Genomic DNA, 13,396 nt, shown 5'->3' with positions numbered 1-13,396 from the left:
GCTTTGAATTGGAACTCTGTCACATTCCTAGTTCTCTACACTGTAAAAGCAGCATGAGTGCATTTTCTGGGGGTATTTGCAGTAACACTACTAAAAACAAATCATTTGTTTTCTCTTGAGTTTATGTTGTGTCTTGTTAGAGGCCACCATTGTACACACTTCCCTGTTGTTTTTGGCGTGTCTGCCTGGTGAGAGCCTGGATGCAGAACTGCAGAGGCCTTTAAATGCAGGGGTGCATTTCCTTGCAGGATGACTTAACATCAACAGACAAATCTAAGGTGGCTCTAGAGCAGCAGGCAGCTTCTCCTCAAAAGGACCTTCCTGTTGTGACCAATCACAATAGAAAGATCGCAGGTGAGTGATCACTTAAAATAAAAACCACAATCTGTCACACCTCACAATGACTTTGATCCACTGGAAAAACAGTGTTTCCTCATCTTAAAAAAGTAAAAAAAAAAAAAAACTGGTTCAAACATGGTGACCATCAATTTATGTTCATCATTTATATAGACAAAACACAACTCGCTCACAATCTCACTACCCAACTTTCTTTCAGCTAATAGTAACTTAACTGCTAATTTAAAAACATTGTTCAAAGACAAGGCCACATATCGCTCCAGGTGACTTAATCATAGCACTAGGGGCCCTGTTTTATGCCAACAGCATTTTGGAGACTCCAGGTATTTGGAGAGAAGGCCCAGAGCAGAGGCTTTGCTGTGGTTTCTATTTCCAGCCTTTCAGTGTCAGTCAAACTGGACAATTATACTTCTCTACAGAAAGCAATTTTACGGGTCAGTTCACCGGTCACCTCTCTGAGGGAGGGAGGGGGTCGGGTCCTGGGGGGGGGGGGGGGGGGTCTTTCTTCTCATCACGCAATAATGTCAGATCTGCCTTCAGAAAATAATTATTGTATGCCAAAGAAATGGACCACAAGAGGGCAAGTGGACGTCGCTCAATGGTGGACTTGGTGAACAAGCAAAAACCCACAAACAAAATCATGATAAGTCATCACTCCAATGATCTGCCTGATTGCCTCTCTAATTCCCCATTCAGTGCATGGCTGAAAATGTCCATTAAATAAATCGGTTGTAGGTACAGTGCCGTCCACAGACAGATTCGTCCATTTTATTCGTTCAACTTTTACGGACAGCAATGTGTAAATCGCATTTAATGTGAAACGCGATCTCACGGAAGTGATGTTGCAGTTTTACGACCTCTCACCCAAACAAAAAACAGCTACAGTAAACATGAAATGGCCCCTGCAACGATGCAAGTAAAAAAAAACGGGTTTATTCCTTTACTCTTTCTCTTGCTTTTGTACGTCCGAAGAAGACGGCCGTACCGCTCTCTCTCTTGCTTTTGTACGTCCGAAGAAGACGGACGTACCGCTCCCTCTCTTGCTTCTTACTCTCTTGCTGCGTATGTCCGAAGAAGACCGACATACTCTCTTGCTGCGTGTGTCCGAAGAAGACGGACGCATCACTCACTCTCTCCCGAAGGCCGCACCACGCGGACGGGACACGGAAAGCAGATTCTCCAAGCTAGCGACGAATTGCTAGCGGAGATCAATAACGCAAGAGCCGAGTTTCAGCGCCAGCGATCAGAGCAGCGCTAACTTGTTACTTGTTATCAATCGTCCGAACATATCCTGTACCAGACAGACGTTATGTTCGTTCACACATGCACATAGGCAACTCAAACTCGCCGCCACACGCATGTTCCTTTGTTCTCTTTGAACACGTGTGTTCAGCAAGTACGCGCAGCACACGCGCCACTCAGAACAAAGGAACACACACACGCTCATACACTTGCACGACATTCACGCAAATCTACACATCAGTGTAAATACGTGCATGTGCTCCATTTACTGTACATACATGTGCCTCCCGACTCTGATTTTATATTTCAATAAATGCCTTATTTTTTCCAAGGTTGTGTGTTGTAATATTACACGTGGAATGAATATCGCCAACCTCTGCTGATCAGAATTCTAAAGACCTTCACCTCTTAGTTGAATCAACAGTGTTATTTGTTTAGTTAGCTAAATAGATAATATTGTGATTTGATTAAGATTAACTATTGATGTAGTAATAAAAAAAATGTAAAAAAAAAATTAATTATTAATTGAAGTTCCAAATTAATAGCTTAGTATATTTTACGAGACTGATATACGAAACGAATCTGAGACTGATACTTTATTTTAACCACTATGGTAGACACCATATTCTGTAAGGCACCTCCATGTGTTTAATTTAATTATCACCAACATAATTGGTACCTCATGTAAGGATATTCCTTACATGTAAGTGGGACCCCTCTGTAATCGTAGGCATTGTCCCTGTGAGGAAGACTAACTTCCCCCTACACAGTCAATTAAATCACAGACGCAGACTGAAATTAAGACAGCAATATGTGACTCGCTTCCAAAAGTTCCACTGCGGCCTTGAGGGCATGTGGAACCCTATCAGTCCATGTATAACATTGATAAGCAAAGGTTAGTCTTTGTGCTTTGTTGTCCATGGTGTCTCTCCTTGTTCTCAACAAATCACATTCTAAAGCCACACTTACTTGAAAATTGAGGATTCAATAGTGGTTTTGTCTCAGATAAAGAGAGACGGTCCCAGATGACATGGTTTAATTAAAGGAACTAGACTTTGAATTTGATTCATGTATTTCTAAATAGACTGACACCTGCTGGCTGTCAACCAGGATTGATTCCACTGTACCCATGCTAGTAGACACCTGACAAAAGGAAAATCTCTACTGCCATACCTTTATTGCTTGAATATTTGAGAAATCACAGTTCATTTGTATACATTTGTATTTATTTGTATTTCCATTTGTATGAATGGCAAATCTGAAGGTAGAGTTTACTCATTTGAGGTCACAAATGACAATTATTGCCTTGAAATATTCTGTGTATTAATTTTGCCATTGCAAAATTATTAATACTAATTAATACTAATATTAAACTATTAATACTAATAATACTAATTTCATATTAGTAATTGCAAAGTAAGAACAATGAAAAAATGACTCTATTTAAGGTTTCAGCAGTTTCCTTACCAGTGACATTTACTAAGGTGCACATATCTCTCCATGTCAGTGAGCAGAGCAAACATGGATCCACCATCATGTCTCCTAATGCAAAGACCCCTTGGGGATGGCCTTAGTTCAATGCCAGAGCTTAACTGTGCGTATGAGTCGTGTGGCCCCTTTCAGAGTCCACTACAATTAGAGGTTAAACAACATGTTTAGGACAATGGATCCTATATTTAAAGATCATCATCATGTTGTTTTAACATGTGTCTGGGGCCAAAGACAATAGTGATCAATGAATAGTCAATTTTCAATACTTGTACTTGTATTTCAACATGACACATTTATTGAAAAGTTTAAAAAGTTCCTCCCATACAATTTCCACAATACCATGTACATTTAATTTGCTGGGATAAATGTTTTATTTAAACATTAAAAACACCATTAAAACGCAGATAATAAGCACAGTAGTGATCTGTACAGCACAAAGGATTATTGTCCAATAATATCAGTGTAATAGTATTGGGACACATTATTAATTGCTGTGTGTTTTAATATAATAATAAAATTTAATACAATTTTTAATTTTGAGGTTTATAAACACTTAACAATATTGATGGTTATGCCATAAATTAGGAGTTGTTTACCAGACATCCAGTGTTTGTCTTAAAAAAAAGGCAACATAGCTTTTTAAAGGAGAATCATTGAATCTTTCTTTAAAACCCCCTTTACATAAATAACAATAATAACCTGTATATATAAATAAATACATCATAAACAACGAATACATCTAACAATAATTAAATGTAATTGTAACACTTGATGTAGTAGTCGTGTTCCTATCCTGCTGCATATCAAACACATATTGTACTTCCTTTGTATTTTTCCTGCTTCCTGCATATGACATATTTTCCTTTCCTTTGCATCTAGACAGAATGTCAAAACACAATGGGTTGGGCACCTTGAACAGGATTAAATTGGTTTCATTCAACCAAACAAGATTTATTCAAATGGATAATACCCAGTTTCTGGAGAAATCATACATAATTATTAAAGTATCTATTAGCACCATTACAAAATACAACTGCAGTGGCATCTTGTGTCCTACAGTTTCCAGTTCATCAGCAACACCTCATTACAAATTCAGATGAACAAAGAATGAAATAAAGAACACTGAGGTGTATGCAAAACCTGCTTGCTCCTTTGTTCAATTCAACACTGAAGAAAAAGGTCTGCTTTTAAGCAGAGGGGATAAGCTGTTCCCTCCACCACAAGCAGATTCTTTCTTTCCTCTGAGCAGGTCTGCAATGCCATCTCAGCATGTCTCTCCCTCTAACTCGCTCTTTCCCGGTCTTGCTCTGAGGCAAACCTGCTGAGTCGAAGACATGATGTCACTGCACTGGTATGTGGTGGTACAGTAACCACAGCACTGGCCACTCGGCCGTGATTGACAGATGGCTGGGCAGAGAAAGTGTGTTGCTTCAGCTAGGAGGAGATGTGAGAGACAGCTGAATTTATGAACAGTGAAAAGACAAATTCATAGCGATGCTGTATTCTCTAAATTTGCTTTGTCAAAGTGCAAGGTCAAATAAAAAAAAATGCTGCCAGAGGAAGTCACATTTAATCATGATTTACAATTTTATTTGTAAAAACTGCAGTGGAGTTTTCAAGCTCATGAAGAGGTTTGGACCCTTGTATATCCAGTCAAATTATGATGCAATGTGAGTATCCCTAGTGCTAACATAATGCTAACATAACCAACTAAGGTGCATAAATTTAGCAAAATCTGACTGCCAGGGAGTCTAAATTGCAGGCTGATTGTCTCATACTGTACCAATTCTGTGCCAAGTGAAAACATTCAATTCAGAAACAATGATGATGGTGTTATATGTTAAAAAAAATTCACCAATTACTTAATGAATTTGCAACAATGGGTACTTTTGGCACCTGAGGTTTATACCACATTTTCTTAAAAGACAGAAGATATAAAACACTCCTTAAGTTGTCAGTGAATTGTAAAGAAACAAGAATATCAGTAATACAGACAGCGAAAATGAGGCTGAAAGGTTTCTTATGAGCAGACAAAACATAATACAAATATAAATATATATCAGATCATCTTACAATTGGACTCTACTGCCCTGTGTTTGGAGGGGTTGCAGATATGGAGGAAAAAAAATGACATAAGCATAAATCAATAAATGCAGAAATAAATAAATAAATACATAAATAAATGAAAAATAAATACATTTTGGTAATGAAAAAGGCTACTTCTGTATTTGTACATTTATTTATTTATGTATTTCTACACTTATTTATTTCTGTTTTTCTACATTTCCACATTTATTTATTTCTGTGTCCGTATCTTAATTGAGTGGGTTGGCATATACCTCAGTCTAAAGCCGGATTGGTCAGCTGGGCGAACCAGACAGAACCAAACAATTCCTATCAAATCTACATTACACAAGCTGGTTAGCTAACCTTGGTACTAACTCCACGCAATGGCTCCTACAAAATTTTCCATCAATAACAAAGAGCTACATTAAAACTAACTGTCGACAACTCAGTTTAGCTAAGCGGCTAGTAGCGAGCTAAAGGCAAACCTCCCGTATAGAGGGTATGCACTGACGTCACTTTCCCACCGAAATACGCCCCCTCAGTCGTACTGAGTGGCACAACATGCTGCAACATGGCTGCCTTTAGTAGGGGAACCTGCGAAGCCGGGAGTAAAACAAACAATTATCTGGCTAAATTAAAGACAGTTGGACTCGACAGTGATCCTTACAACTTACCAAAGAACCAGTAGTCCATGGACACTGACATGTGGCCAGGAATCGGGGTTTCCTTACATTTATATGTACCTGATTTAAACGCCGGGGAAATACACAAAGCAAAGCCTGAAGGCATACAAAAGACCTTTCTAAAAAAAGACATTCTAAAACGCTTAATGTGGCTTAATATTCCAAAACTGCAATCAATGATCACCAAATTTCTCTTGGACATCTCTTGTCAGAAACATTTGCTCCTGTCAAAAAATCAAAACCGAAATCCTAGGAGTATGGTCGTTATCTCACGTTTAGCGTTTTCCTCTCCATTGGCGCCCATTATAAGGAAAACACTTCGTAGCTTAGCCTAATTTTCCAAACAGGATCAACTAACAAAAGAGCAAAACTGAGAGCGCTGAAAGTAACGTCGACCTAACTACCACATTCCTTGGATTTTAGTTTTGCTTTTTTTGATAGGAGATGGTGTTTATGACATGTGAGATGTCAGACAAATTTGGTGATTATTGGACGCTATTTTGGAACATTAAGCCACGTTAAGCCTTTTCCTTCTAATGGGCGTCAATGGAGAGGAAAACACTTAATGTAAGATAACGTCCATACTTATAGCATTTTGGTTTTGATTTTTTTGACAGATGGAAGTGTTTATGACAAGAGATGTCCAAGAGAAATTTGGTGATCGTTGATCGCTGTTTTGGAACGTTAAGCCGTTTCATGTAGCCTAAGCATTTTAGAATGTCTGCAAAAGCCTTGACGCTTGGCCGTAGGCTAGCCTACTTCAAGGCGGGATTTGTTGGTGAAATTAAAGTGATGACGACACCAATGGATATTTTGGTTGTATGTGGTTTGTACAAATGTTTTTATTTGAAATCACTGTTGATATGAGTGTGCTCTCCTGTTGATCCTGTGGTGACTCAGTGTTTTGCAATCACCAGGTTGTATTGAGGGAATGATATCCAACCATTATCTCCATCAATTACTGTTCTAGTGCAGAGTGCCATATCAGGTGAAATTTATTATGGACATGACATCACACATCTATATTTGAATATGGCCTTCATGCATTTTTAACAGCAATTTCTGCAAACTCTGAATTTGCTCCCAGTTATATATAGTTTGATTTGATGAATGATTGATTAATTGAAACATTTCAAGATTGATTGATTGACATAGAAGGAGATTGGCAGAAGGAGTGAATTTCATGCTTTCCATAACAGGGGGGTGATTTTTCACTGGTTTAAAAAAGTCTGGCTGTCATAAATGAGTTGTCACCAATGAAGTTCATTAATATTGTTCATGTGTCATTTGCATTTCTAAATTCTTTCATCCGTGTGGTTACATGGTTAATTTTGTCTACAATTAATTACTCACGACATTTTATAAATCAAACCAAAATACCAATGACGATTGTATTCTACAAACACTAATAAAAATCTAACAAAAAAAGAAAGAAAATTCAGAATGATAACTGTGAACTCCTGTGCAGGCCATCTAAAATAATACACCTTTTTTCCAAAAAGTTGACTATCTGTTTTAGTGGAAAATTTGATCTTATTTAAAAAATATTGTGAGCAACCAGCTGGCATCAAAAACTTCTTTGTGGCAACTGGTGCTGAGTTCATGGAACCTGCCCAGGCTGGTCTGGATTATGCCCACCACATTGCCATGATGGAATGCCACTGCATCCGATATGTGAGGGACCCATGGGTTCAGGGTATCCTCAAAAGAGGTCCTGCACACCGCTGCTACCAACACTTTTGCTCGTTCAAAATTAGTCAGTATCATAAGCATGTCTGCCCATTAACCTGAGTGCTTCACATTACAATGGACTGGTACAGAGGCATCCAGGACAGTATAACTCAAGTTCCCTGCTGGAATCGAACCTCTCTCACGCACTCTGCTATGGAATGGCTGAGTCATTCTACCTGCAAGAAGGTAAACCTGGGAGATGCAAGCGTGTGTGGGTATTAGCACAGGCTATTATGGACACAGCGCATCTCTGGAAACTCAGTCCTGGTTTAATGTTATGCCATGCACTGTAAGTTAAATAGCCCTGTATGGAGAAAATGGCACAGCATCAATTCCACAGGACTCTCAGCTCCCCCCTCCCGAAATTGAAGTGGTAACCACACACGGCTCCGTACGATGTCTGCCCAGGCCAATCTGCGTGTGGGAGAGGAGCGGCGCCAGCTAATTAGCATCATTATGAGTTCCGGGGAACTGTCATCTCCTGACGAAGGTTGAGGTGAATATCTGCTGAGTAAGCAACTAGAGGGAGGGACGGCAGGCCTTGTTCAGGGACTAATCCCGCTTGACACCTGTAGGTGGAAGGGTTTGTATGGCCAACGGCAGACTTAGCATATTGAGGGACACTCCCATGCTCGGAAGCATACGTAGGGCTTTGGCATAATTATGGCGGCCGCTGCTGCTGTGCAGAGCAGAAGGGTTTTGGTGTCTCTTTCCAGCTAAGTTAATTAGCGCATTCATCTTCGCCTCTCAGTGGTGATGGCCATGATGTGCCACGGCCCAACTGCTCAGAGGCAAGCTCTGATCTAAATACGGGCCTTTCATCCAGGGATGTAATTTAAGAAAGTGCTGCTCACCCATTCGCTGACAGACAACATCTCAGATCATTGTGGGAAAGCTCTTAACAGCTGCCATGAAGCCTCAGAGCTCCCATAGCGATGGTGTATCACTCATCCTGATCTCTCTCTCTGTCTCGCCTGTATCCCCTCCTCTCTCTCATGCTCTTCCACAGACATCACAGCCAGGCCTTCCACAGACACCAGAGCCAGGCCTTCCACAGACACCAGAACCAGGCCTTTCACAGGCACCAGAACCAGACCTTCCACAGGCACCTGAACCAGGCCTTCCACAGACACCAGAGTCAGGCCTTCTACAGACACCAGAGCCAGGTTCTTGCCTTCCTGTTTACACATGCCTGAGATGAAAGGAACTTCGGGGCAAGGGAGCAGGCTACTGCTACACAGGTCTCTCACCACAACCCCTTCCCCACAGACAGGCTCACAAACAGCCACCTGCCAGCAAAGTCTAAGCTTCCACATCCCAGTCAGACTAGACTAGCTCACAGCAGAGGCCCACTCCAGATCACCAGCAAATAAATCATCATTTCAGACTCTCGGGATCAGCATTGTCAACCTCGTTATATTCACATTCATTACGAACACTGCATACATTACAAAGTCTTGTGAAAACATGAACTTCTAGGTTTGTTCCTAAACACGTCCCTTTTTTTGATGATGAGGCATTTAGGGTGGAGGCATCCTCCACACATGGGGGTGAGAGGGTGCGCCTCATGCCTCTGTACCATCTGTTTTCCTTGCTGCGCATCAGTTACAGTAATCACAATTTCAAAAACATACTTCACAATAAAAATGGGGTGGGAATGTGCTCCCCATTGACAGCAAAAAAGCCTGGTTTAATGGAAGGCCTGTTCTGACTGAAAACCTGGTCATGTGCTGCTCCATGTTTTCCCTTCAGCAAGATTCACACAAGGCCTGCCTCTCGCCTCATGTAAGAGTCCAAGAGGTGATAGTGCAGGAAATATTTCACACTCTGTCCCAGAGCGAACATTAAAGCGGCAACCCTGCAGGTCAGTTTCTCCCTTTCTGTCAAGTAATTACGCACAAGGCATAAATATCATTTCCCAGAAACACCCTCACATACACACAATGTTTTAAGAACCTCTAGAGCTCTAAGGTTTTTTTTTTTTAATTTCAACATAGAATAACAAAATTCCTTTACCCAAAAAGACCTTTCACTTTAGGCTTAGTGTTTTGATTTCTGTTGTGTATATTGTGCTCCTTGAAAGACCCCCATAAGAGGAAGTGGGTCCATGCCTTATTGCAGCCTCCTTACATGCAAGCTCTGACATGCCACAGTCTTTCCAGTGGGTAACACTATCCCAGTCCAGCCAAAGAGCAGCAGAAATCAGGTTACTGAGCTCCAGCACATTGGTTACCCTGTACAGAGGAGCCAGTGTCTGCCAGCTTCATGGTCAGGGGGGTTGTGCTTTTGTGGGCTGGGAGGATCAAAATTCAAATCCAGTTTGCAGATGACTCTGCACCAGGGTGGTCAAGGTGAATAAAGACCTCTGTCCCACCTCAGAGAAGCCCCTCCAAAACAGGATTCACGCAGCCAGAGGACACGGTGAGGACAGGGCAGGACCAATCTACATCCCTCCATATAAAAAACTAATCAGAGCTGCAGCCTGGGAGGCCTGAGGGTGTGTGTGTGTGCACGTGCATGTGTATGTCTGTGTGTGTGGGGAGCAGAGGTCTGACATGAAAACAAACCAATGCTAGCGTGCTCGGACAGATTTGTTTTGGCTGCATAACTGCCTGCTTAGACGGCTGCCACTCTTGGGCTCATGAGAGTGGGATGAGAGAGCTCGGCTTGTAGAGGAAACTCCTGCACAGAAATGTACCAGACGGTCCTTTCTAAAGACACTACATCTGCTATTGTGTTAAAGGCAGCGTTGATTAAGCTTCATAAAAGGTTATGTTGCCCATCTCTCACTCAAATGAGGAAAAACACTGTATAAAACAGAGTATGTTTAGACAGACATTGGAGAGGCCTCCATATATTCAAGTCAGAGATGTGAGCTGTAACCTTGAATCAATCAGCAACACACTGGCAGCACAGTCACTCACAAGATTCATCATAATTCAACAGCACCTGAAAGTAATGGCATAAACAACCATCATCTCCAGTGTTTTAGAATGGCATGTTTATTACCAAGCTGCAGACTTCCTGAATTATGATCAAGCTCATTGAAAGGAGTTAAATATACTTTTGCATTTAACTAGGAATGTAGTTTACAATAGATACCTCAAGAGAAATGTAATGAAGACCATTGAGACTGGGTAACAAAACAGTCTTTAGTAAAAGTAATGGTAAAATCAGATGAGTGCATGCAGGGCTTGGACGATGTTGTCCAGCTAATGAAACCCCATTAAAATGCACTTAGAAGTCAAATCTAAAGCATATTCCTCCAATGTACAATCACAAACATGGGAGGTTGTATGAACAAAGCCCCAAATCCATAATTCAGAACTTGTACTCTCAAATACAAATTCTCATTTTTAGCTAACCTACAACAAAAATGAAGGATAAATAATATATTAGAAGTAAAAAAAAAATAAATAAAACAATCCTTGTCTGTAGCCACTGGTTTTTCAAAATATACCCAAGGTTTCACTTCTAAAAGTAACCCTTTTAGGATCTTTATTTTTGTGCCTGTGAGTCTGTTGACCCACACATCCGTGTTCCTGTTCAGTGCATTCACATCTCAATCCGATCTCACACTCCTGAGGGCCTCACACACCACGGAACAAAACACATCCCACACCCACACAAAATAAGGGCGTAAGCAAGCTTTGTTGTATAAACAGCACCAAAAAAACACCAACAAAAAAATGCCAAACTCCACCTTAATCAGCGAGTGTGGACCAAAAAGCAAGAAACGGCGTAACACTTTTTCCAGCAGCAAATTGGGATGTCTTCCACGGGAGCCTAATTATATGTCTGGTGCTGCCGATGCGTCAGCAGGTGAAAGCTGGCCTGTGTTTTTTTTTTTTTTTTTTTGGGGGGGGGGGGGGTAAGGTTAGATTTGTCTCACCCCCTTGAATGTAAGCATGGATGGCACTGGCACTGCGCTCAGCTTGCCTGTGTTGGAGCAGAGCTGTGTTTACAGATTCCCTCTGTCCCTGTCAATCCTCTGTCAGAGTGTCAGGTAGTTATTGTGCTGAATGGGCGCCTTGGCAACCAGGCTGATTATTTATTTAAAAACTCCCAGGATAAGTCCCATACTGCTCGCTTTCCAAGGTCATCATTTTAGCAGGCTTGCACATCATATCACCAGAGAGGCCCCCTGAGCTGGGGTTTGTATGAATAAGTCTGCATTAAAATATGCGACATCTACTGTAAAGAATACATATTCACAAGCAGACACATGTTTGAGAGTCAACTCCTATGGTATATGATTTGCAGTATTCAACCCCCCCCCCCCCCCCCTATTTTTGTATGACTTTCTGGTCCCGATAATTTTATTGATTAAATAAAACATCAAAAGCCCAGGTATGCTAATCCTTTCCCTGTTCTGCTTCCTTTTATGTGGTAGACTGCCACACGTGCACACATATGTGCAAACATTGCATGTATGTATATAAACATATATACATACACAATAGACACACATGCTCACTCACAAAATATAGACAGATAAATTGATAGGTGGGAACCGGTCTAAGTACTCACTTTCAGCCATTTTTTACCATAATTGAGAGTGAAATATCACACCTGGAAGGCTGACACCTGGAATATTGCAATAATAATAAACATTTATATGGAAAATCTATACCAGGAGTCTCTACAGTCACAAAGGAATAAAGTGTATTACACACCGGGGTGCGTTGGGTACGCACATTCTCACGCTCTCACTGGAATCAGATCAGTGTACTCATCGTGGCACGGTCACTTTTGTAAACACACAGCCACGTGGCACTCTCTGGAAACAGAATGGGGGATCTTGCGGAAACAGTTTCAGCTGGGTTTTCAGTCAACCAGGAGGAGGAAATTTTCAAGTGACAGATGGGCTCATGCACCTTGAATGGGAGACAAACATGCAATTTTAGCACAAAGGGCCCGCCCTGCTATTTTTGCTTTTTCCACTTTGCATATGACAGTTCTGCGCATTCAGACTCCATGTTATACATCACATTTGATTCACAAAAAGCACTTGGGCAAAGTACCTACAACTATATCCATGTGCAGGTGTGAGAAATGTATATGCACCAATGATTCTATTGCTGTTCAGTCTCCAAATATAATAATAAATGATACACTGCCTATTTATGTATTATCATAATATTCATAATATTCCATGCTCCTGCCAATGTGTTGCAGTCCGTTTCTATTTCATTTTTGAAACCTGAAAAAAGGAATTCTTAGGCCCATGTCACCTGCACTAACTTAGAATTTACTTTCTGAATTATTCATACCCCTGACTCAAATAGAACAGAAAATACAATATAACAGAAATAAATATATTTTATGGAATACTTTTGTACGCTTAAATATCTTAAAAATGTATTTTTAAGTAACAAATTAAATTATCTGTAATAATCAGTAATATCTGTAATTATCTGTAATAAATTATAATTAATTTTATTTGTACAAACTTGTATTGTTCACAAATAATACCCCCACACCATAGAGTCATTTTTCAAATAAAATATAATCAAAACAAATCTACATCAAAGATTCAATAGAATCTTCTGGAACTATATAGAAGCCTCTGAAAGTTTCCTGTTTACCCAGGGAATAAAAGAACGTAACATATAGCAAATTCACCAGTATCCTGCCTTATCATAGTTAAGGTCAAAGAGTTCTCTGAAAATGACAGACAAATGATCACTGGCCTCCACAGGCTGGGATAGTTATTCACAAATTCACAAAAAGCTAAATCTACCACATTTTAGTGTCAATTATTAAGATTCATGTCTATCTTGCCACCATGAACTGTGAGAGAACCATTCACAGGACCAAAGTCA

General features: G+C 40.4%; 1 long non-coding RNA gene across 1 annotated transcript in view; it reads right to left on the bottom strand.

Annotated features, from left to right (window-relative positions):
- LOC118784852 overlaps nt 1-13,396 on the bottom strand; it is a 149,553-nt gene that overhangs the window by 73,144 nt on the left and 63,013 nt on the right. The gene's annotated exons all lie outside the window — the stretch shown is intronic.

Source organism: Megalops cyprinoides, chromosome 10, assembly GCF_013368585.1.
Source record: "Megalops cyprinoides isolate fMegCyp1 chromosome 10, fMegCyp1.pri, whole genome shotgun sequence".
In the NCBI taxonomy this organism is placed as follows: Eukaryota; Metazoa; Chordata; class Actinopteri; order Elopiformes; family Megalopidae; genus Megalops; species Megalops cyprinoides.
The sequence above is the reverse complement of the archived record's forward strand: the minus strand, read 5'-3'. Positions and strand labels throughout refer to the sequence as shown.